The sequence below is a fragment of the Ceratotherium simum genome, chromosome 16 (genome assembly GCF_057802395.1).
Source record: "Ceratotherium simum simum isolate JZ-2026a chromosome 16, ASM5780239v1, whole genome shotgun sequence".
Taxonomy (NCBI): domain Eukaryota; kingdom Metazoa; phylum Chordata; class Mammalia; order Perissodactyla; family Rhinocerotidae; genus Ceratotherium; species Ceratotherium simum.
Window position 1 is genome coordinate 5,919,035 of NC_141915.1, and position 8,797 is coordinate 5,927,831.

Genomic DNA, 8,797 nt, shown 5'->3' on the forward strand with positions numbered 1-8,797 from the left:
AAAGAGGAATTAGAGTATTTGTAGGGACTAATACCAATAGGCTTATGTTATTGATAGGAGTGAGGGAATTTTTAAAGTTGTTTCTGTCTATAGAAAAGCAATTAATGGAGGTCAGAATTATTGATGGGCTGTTGCAGATGATTAAAATGCTGCCACTCACATAACTGAAGTGCTGTCTGCCACTCTGATGCTAACTCCAGGGACATAGCCTCATCCCTTAATTTTATTCCCAAATATGGTGACCCAGATCTATGGTGGGGAATCAGGGTTTCACCTTCATACAAATTAGAAATTTGGAATTTCATAATTACAGAGTACTGCTAGAGGAAGCTTAACCTGTATACCTAGCTTTTAAATTCCAACTTCTTCCACGTATACCAACTAACTGGGTTACTTTCCCCATTCTTAAGATAAAAAGACACTTTTCCACTGAGTTCTAAGAGCGTTTTAATCCCCTCATTTAGGTCTAATTGCTACTTCCATAGCACCCTGCCACCTGATACGATTATTCTCATTCCTGGATCCCACAAGCATACTTTATCTTATTCAAATACATATATTTTCTTTTATAACAAACCAAGAAAAATCACAACGACACGGAAAAGTGTGTCTGGCAAGCATTTCTAGAGGAACTTGTACTAAGTTTAATATCAACAGAGCTGGATTGAGCAAAAGATACTAAGATTCATTCCAAGGGCCACCAAGTGTCTTTCTATTAATGAGAGGTGACAAGAAAGAGAGTGGTTCAATAGTGACACCTTCCAGCAATGTCTATCCCAATGTCTACTGCAACCAGGAATCAATGTAACTGCTCTTCTACCTCAAGTATAGGAGCTATTTTCAAGGTGGCCTAGCACATAGAAAATGTTAATAATAAGTGAAAGAAAGAGGCTGATTGTACAAAATCAATCAAGATATAACCCACAACGAAGATATGAGTTATGAGTATTTAAATGCCAAATTACAGACAATCACTATAAATGTAATTCAAGCGCTGAGAAATTAACAAAAACATGATTCTAATGAAACTTTCTATATTTTTTAGACTTGACAGATGAATTAGACAAAAAAAAAATGAACACAGTTGGGGCTGGCCCGGTGGTGTAGTGGCTAAGTTTTCACGCTCCACTTTGGTGGCCCGGGGTACACGCTGCTCATCAAGCCATTCTGTGGCAATGTTGCACATACAAGAAATAGAGAAGGACTGGCACAGATGTTAGCTCAGGGGACGATCTTCCTCAAGCAAAAAGAGGAAGACTGGGAACAGAAGTTATCTCAGGGCCACTCTTCCTCACCAAAAAAAAAAAAAAAAAGCGAACACAGTAAATATGTTAATAATTTAAAGATCCTCACATTTTTTAATATATTGAATTTTCTGTACTATAAATAAAGATTATAACTCATTCTCAAATATCTGTAGAACACTTACAAAAATTGAACATATATGAAGACATTAATAAAAGCTTAATGAATTCCAGAAAGCAAAAAGTATAAAGATTACTTTAACAAAAATACAATAGAAATATGAATTAATAGCAAAGAAGGATTTAATGAGATGCTCAAACAACTGAAAAATTAAAATCCTAAATAATTATTGAATAAGAGAGAAAATTAAAAGAAAATACAATTACAGAACATATAGAAAATGAAAATACTACTTATCAAAATTTACGCAGTTGGTCAAAATGGTATTCAAAGGCAAAATCAAAATATTAGATGGTTTTATAGTTAAACAAGAAAAATTCAAAGTGGACAGATTAGGTACTCAACAGGAAAAAAATTTAAGCTTAGCAGAAAAAGGAAATAGTAAAGATAAAAGTTGAATTTTGTAAATGAGAAGATAAAAAGTATAGTAGGTTGATTAGCCTAAGATCCTCCAGAAAATCTAATGGAGAAAATGAAAAAAGACCTCATTAGAAATAAAAAAATTAAAATTTATGCGAGATACTATTTTTCTTATATAATTTATAAAAGTTGTCTTTTTTTTTTCCTTCTTTTTTTTCCTTCTTTCTTCCTTCCTTCTGCTCTTTTTTTCTTTCCTTCTTCTTTTTAACTAAACAAACATCCTGTTCTGTCCGGTGTTGATAAGCAAAAGGATTAAAGATCTGAAATAGCATTTATACACATCGTCCTGATTCTGGGGGGTTATCAGCAATTCATTCACGTGCCCATTCATTCCTTCATTTGACAATTACTGACTGAGTGCACACCATATGCTCAAACACTGCTCTAGGTGCTGAGGATAGAAGAGCACAAAACCGACGGGTTGTAATTAGTATTTTGGTGGTGAACATGATGTAGTCCATGCAGAAATAGAAGTACAATGATGTACACCTGAAATTTTTACAATGTTATAAACCAATGTTACTGCAATAAACAAAAAATTGGAAAAAAGAAAAAAAAAAAAAGAAGAGCACAAAACCAAACCAAACCCTCTCTTCACAGAGCTTACATCACAGTGCAGGGAAATGAACATCCAAGAAATTGACCAATCAATATATAATAAAATGTCAGGAAGGGACTCAAAATGTTGTGAGCAGTGCTTATGCTTGGGATTCCAGAATATGGGGAGATTTCTCTTCCTATATTATATTTGTCTGTAATATTTACATTGGATAGTAAGCATATATTTGATTTGTACAAGACAAAAACAGGATTAGTCAAAAGACTTATATATGCAGTGTAATTTCATTTTTATAAAAATACTATAAAGGGATTATGATTGACTTTTGTTTTTTCCTTTATATTCTTTTCTGAATTATTTTATGGTAGGACTATAACTTCTACAATCAGAAAAACACTTTGAAGCATGAATTTTTTATTTAAAAGACACCCACAAATGTTTGAAGGCAGCAGTCCACATCTTCAATTGGTCTTTCCAGCTTTGACTCAGCATTCCCCTAAGTCTCTCGCTGGATCACTTAGTTTGCAGGCCGCTTACTTCAGCTCATTGTATAGATTCCAAACCATTCTCTGGGTGCACTCTTTTTCTTTTTTGGCCAATGAGTCTCCTATAAGAAGATTTCCAAAATGAAAAGAAATACCCCAGAGGAGTTCTGATGTGCACAGTGAGGAGATTACCTCCTAAGATTCATGCAAACTGACGTGTCATTTGTGTTAATAGCCAAAAGTCAGGGAGTAGGTAAGCAATTTTTGCTGAGTTAAATTATGTCTGCTATCATACCAAGTAAGAGCAGGATCCCAAGATATCAACTATCTGGATTTCCATTGTGCTGAATTGCCTTTTCTCCTGATTAAGTCAAATAAAAGAGGTAATATTCAGCTAAAATGAGTTTAGGAAAAAAAAGCCTTTTAGTGTGGCTGCTTCAAGGGAGTACTCTCTGCTGAAATTGAAACAATCGCAGAACCATGGGATCCTCATCTTCTTTCCTTCCACACCTGGACAACTTGATACACTAATCTTGCCCACGTGTAGAAGTGACTCATAGAGAAAGCTTGGGAGAACAATATTTATCAACCAGGTGCACCAACCACAGAAGCTCTCTTTGATTCTAAACAGAGTCAAGCTGATATTCTCCAATGAACCACCCACTTTCAGATTTACGTCTGAGAGTAGTTGGTCTTATGATTCATAAGTTTTGGTCTCCAACTTTTGTAAACTCTGGGCCTAATTTGGGTCCACAGGAAAACTGGAGGTATGAACATTTAACAGCAGTGGGTTTTCAGTGTCTCTCTAGGCTCCACAATACAGCTTGAAAAGAAAAGAAGAAAAGAAAAAGTACTATGATGAACTTAGCAGAATGCCAAAGTGAGAGAAATGAGGGAAAAGAGAAATGGGAATGTGTGCAGAATGATAAATTGACTCTATGTCAAATGAAATAGATTTTGAAATAACTGTGAAACGTATAAAATGTCTGAGCATAAAGAGCCTGCCACTGACAAAAGATGAATAAATGGGGCACTTCAAAGAAGGAATTTCCCAGCTGTGGCTCACAGGAATCTTCAAAAGCTGTTCCATATGAGATAGCAGGAAAATATTTTAATAATAAATGGAAACAAATAACTGTGTATAAAGATATCAGAGACGAAGTTTGGAGAGAGCCATTTGCTCTATATTACAACGACCAAACAGAGGTGATGCTAGTTGCTTTTAAAGACATTTATGCTTTCAATTATTGTAACTTAAATGAGTTCAGACAATAGAATCTCAAGTGTGATTTTTTTTCCTGTTCCTGGGAGAATGAACAGAAAGTAACTCTTCAATAATCACAGGGCAAATACTTGAGAGACCACAGAGAAGTTAGAGGAAAAGATATAGCAGGAGCACAAAGGACTTGACTTGGGCATAAAGAAAAACGTTTCATGTGCTTATGTGCTATTAGGGATGAAACAGATCTCACATATGTGAGCAGGGGTCCATGTCACTGAAACTGGAGATGATGTCGAGGTCTGGGATCAGGTGACACCTCATCTGCTGTTCCCAGCTCATTGGAGGATGGTTCCCTGCTTCAAGGCTCAGACTGTCTTGGCTGCGCTACTGTCATCGTTCACACAGCAGGGCCTCTGCCCCTTTTCTCGGAGGATCTGATCACCTGTTCCAGCAGGAACTCTGCTCTGCTGCAGCTGGCATTGTCCTCTCCTTGTCATCTTTATCCCTTAACTCCACGTTCGATTCCAAACCAGACTGGCCAGTGACCAAAGAATAAGCCATCCCCTTTGTTTTTCCAGGAAGGACTTCATACCAAAAGCCATTAGGCAGTCGCACGGCGTCCTGTGCTCAGAAGGGCCACCTGAGGGTTAGTGCTCTGCGGTGGCTGTGTTGACATTCTTAATAAGTTTATCTTTGAATTGGTGTTTGGTAAATGACATCTGATGGGACCAGGGAACATGGTCTAGGGACTTCGAGCTTCAATTCATACTAGGTCTCACCTCCCCCTGCCTCCCAGCCTCTCCGGGATGGCTCCTGCCCTGCCTCCTCTTCTGCCCCTCCACCCACGGATCACTGCCACCCAAGTGGCAACCGGGCCATGTCAGCAGAGGGAGGCCTGCCTTTTGCCATCATCCTCTGCCCTCAGGGAAGAGTTGGGGCCACACGCATGTCCTGCTCTTCCTGGGGAAGGGGCATGGTGACAGCAGTCCCCAATCCAGGTGACTCCAGGAGCCTCTCATTCACCCCCAATCTGGGTCTGGAGCATGTCCTGGCCCCAAGGTTGCAACCCCTTGAGGATCACTCACACACAGTAGGTTGGGGCTGTGCGAGATTGACTTCCTTGCCCCTGGCAGGAGCCCCACATTTTCACTTTGCACAGGGCCCCACAAATCATTTAGCCAGACCTGAGGAAACTCCTCTAACACATCTTTACCAAATGGTCACCCAGTCTCTGCTTAGATACCTGTGAATTACAAGGAACTGATTACTGTCTGATGTAAAACATTGAAGCCCTGAGGAATTTTAATTGAAAAGCTCTTTACATTAACCTGAAAATTGGTGCTGTGTGATTGCTACTCACAGTTCCTAGTTCTACCATCTGGAACAATACAAAAAAGTCTGTATGCTTCTTTAACAAAACAACTTCTAATATTTGACAACTCATATCATGTTCTCCCCATTCTTCAAGTAAAACATTCTTATTTCCTTCAGCTTTACTAAATACATCTTGGTTTCAAGATCCCTTTCCATACTGGTTGAATTCCTTTGGAATTACTCTTGTGAAGGTCACCCGGAATGATATAGAACACACCAGGTATTATCTGACAAAGACATAGTTCAACAGGAAGATTCCTACTTCTATCTGGACAATAGAATTTGCATTGTCACGTGTGATCACAGCCTCTTGGTGATGGCTAACATTGAGCTTGTAGTTAATTACAAGCCCAGCACCTGCATAAACTCAAATGTCCCCCCATCCTTTACAGATACAATTGATTTTTTTAATCTATAGCTGGACTAGGCTCTTATTCCTGTTAAGCTTTATCTTCCTTGATTTGACCACACTCTCTAGCCAAATTAGAACTTTTAAACCTGATATTATTTTTGTTATGAGACTTCATCCTTAGCTCCATGTCAACAGCCAGTTATAAATGCCTTTTCATATAACTGCCATTCCTTTATTTATTCAACTATATATTGAATTGCTCATAGGAGCCAGAACCGCATTAGGTGTGGAGAGTCAATGACCAGCAAAGATAGAGCCGACAGTCTACTGAGGGTGCAGACATGAACCAGCTATCACACGGGCAAGTGCGATAAGTGCTGTGGCGAGCAGAGGCCATCAGAACATGTTACTGGAGGAACCGTCTAGTTGGGGAGGTCAGAGAAATCTTCCCTGAAGAAGGAAGACTGGGTGAAGAGCTGGAGCAGTGCTGTCCTAGGGAAGTATAATGGGAGCCTCATACATAATTTTAGATTTTCCACTAGCCACATAAAATTATTTCAGTGAAATTAATTTTAATAATATGTCGTATTTACTCCAATAGATCCAAAATATTATCATTTCAACATATGATCAATATAAAACATTATTGAGATATTGTATATCCTCCCTTTTTTTTTTACACTAACCTCTTTGAAATCTAAAGTATATTTTGTAGTTCGGACAACCACATTTAAAGTGCTCAATAGCTACATGTGGCTAGTAGCTACAATGTTGGGCAGTGCAACTGAAGAGGTGAAAAGGGGATTATTTTTTAGATTTAATAATTATTTTATTTCTAAATTTCCACCCACTCCCCACAGTCACATTATTCTGGATATCACAGATGGATTATATAATAGTATTATCTTTTGTTCATCTGTTCGAAAATTAGGGAAAAGAAGGGAAGAAATGTATAGACTGCATGAGAATGACACCTTAAAGCTCATATATGCAGTGTAGTGCTCTGTAAACAAACAAGACTATTAGCTAAAGCCCGCTCTTTATGGCAGAGGGAACAGCGTGTGCCGTGACTCGCAGCGGAAAGAACTGAGAGTGTGACACTGAAGGAAATCCAGTGTGGAGCAAGACGAGAATGAGGAGGTCGGTGGGAGCTTGAAAAAGCAGGGCTTAGAGGATGTGGACATTGATTTTGTCTTTACCTGGAAGCCATAGTGAACCAGGGAAGAGTTTTCAGCAAGTGTATACATGGTCATACTTAAAAATCTCACTCTGTCTTCTACATTTCTGTATAAATCATTGGTAGAAGGACGGAGTTCTATGACCAGCTAGAAGCTTGGCACTACTCATTGTTTAGACTGATTACAGTTGACTGAAGTGTAAGCTACAAAAAGCCAATTATGTCTACTGCACTCACCGGAGTGCTGACACGAGTAGGTCCTCAATATGTATTTGTTGTATAAATAATGAATAATAATTGGGGTCCTCCCCAAAGGGTGACTTGCTAAGCACATATGGTCGCTTGAGGTCGGGTAGCTTACACACTTTGAGTTTTGTTTTTGGTTCTCCTGCTAGATCCTTCCACCTGGCTTTCATCTTCTCCTATACCCCAACATTGCCCATGGTATCAGACCTTGTGTAAGGGTGACCTTGAGTATCTCCGCGGTTTATTGAAAACTCTCCCTAGGGTAAGCTCCCAGAGCATTTTATCTGCTTCTCTGTGGTTGATACCACTGCCTTGCTCATGTTACATTTCCATATGCATCTTTTCCCCCCTGCTAGATGAAAAGCTCCTGGAGGCCAGGATCCACCTATGACGTCTCTTGAAAAATCCCAACACATTCAATTGGATTTGGTTTTGTTTTTTGCTTTATTTTTATTTAATAAATTGGTGACTTTTTAGGAATAGGTCCTTGAAGCCCTTTTTCCTCATCTAAAAATGTGCTCCTCCAAAGCTCTCAAAGATCTTGTGGAATTTCACTATTTTTTTTTCTTTTTGGTTTTTATTATGTTTTTCTGCTTTGATATCTGCAATACGCAAAATATTTTTATAAAATTTGAAAACATTTTCTTTTAAAAATTTCACTAAATACAGTTTCTTGTTGTTAAAAAACTTTCTAGTTATCTTTTAGAACTCTAAGAATAATAGTAGAACACAATTTATAATTTAAAGCTACTAATAATGTGGTGCAAAAGAATTCCACCATTGAGGGTCATCTAGGAGGGCTCAGCAGGCGAGGCCTTAGCCTCCTCCTTAACTCCCCTAAGAGGAGCCCCACAGTCCTCTGTTCCACTGTTAGGCTTCCTATAACATGTTATTTGAAAAACAAAATAAAACAAGAGAGGTTCTACTGGGAGAATTTTTCAAAACATCGGATTAAAGACTTTCTAGGTTCTTCCTACTCTACTGTTGGATGAGTCTAGATTTTCACGTGTTCCTGAAGTAGGCCTTTCTCTGCCTCCCGGTTCCTTCATGTGAAGAGAGGCTCTCTGGTGTCAGAATGTTCTCAAGTCCTCATCATTTAAAGCCCCAATTTTTTTTGTTGTTAAATATGTTTGTTTGCTTGTTTGTTTGTTTGTTTTCATGCTGTTTCCTTCTGTGCTAAGAGGCACACAGCCTTCTTCCTGGGTTGAGGAAGACAGAGACAGAAAGAGGGGTGCTCAAGTCAAGCCAAATATTTGGCACCACTTTAGGCCAAAATCATGTAAATATTTGTTCTACATTTATTTAGAGAAGACAGTGAGCACTGCTTGGGAGAAGAGCTGGAAGGATCTACCTGCTGAGCAACATCTCCTTCTGTTGCTTGGGAGATTCAGTCCTGACCACAAAGCTGCAGACTTTCCGCAGGAAGAAGAAAGTCCTGCAGTTACTAGACCATGCCTCTCAAAAGTTTGAGCATGCTTTCTAGCATTTCACCCGTGAACCCTAAGAGCTTATCAAGTCACCCTCTGTCCACCTAGGA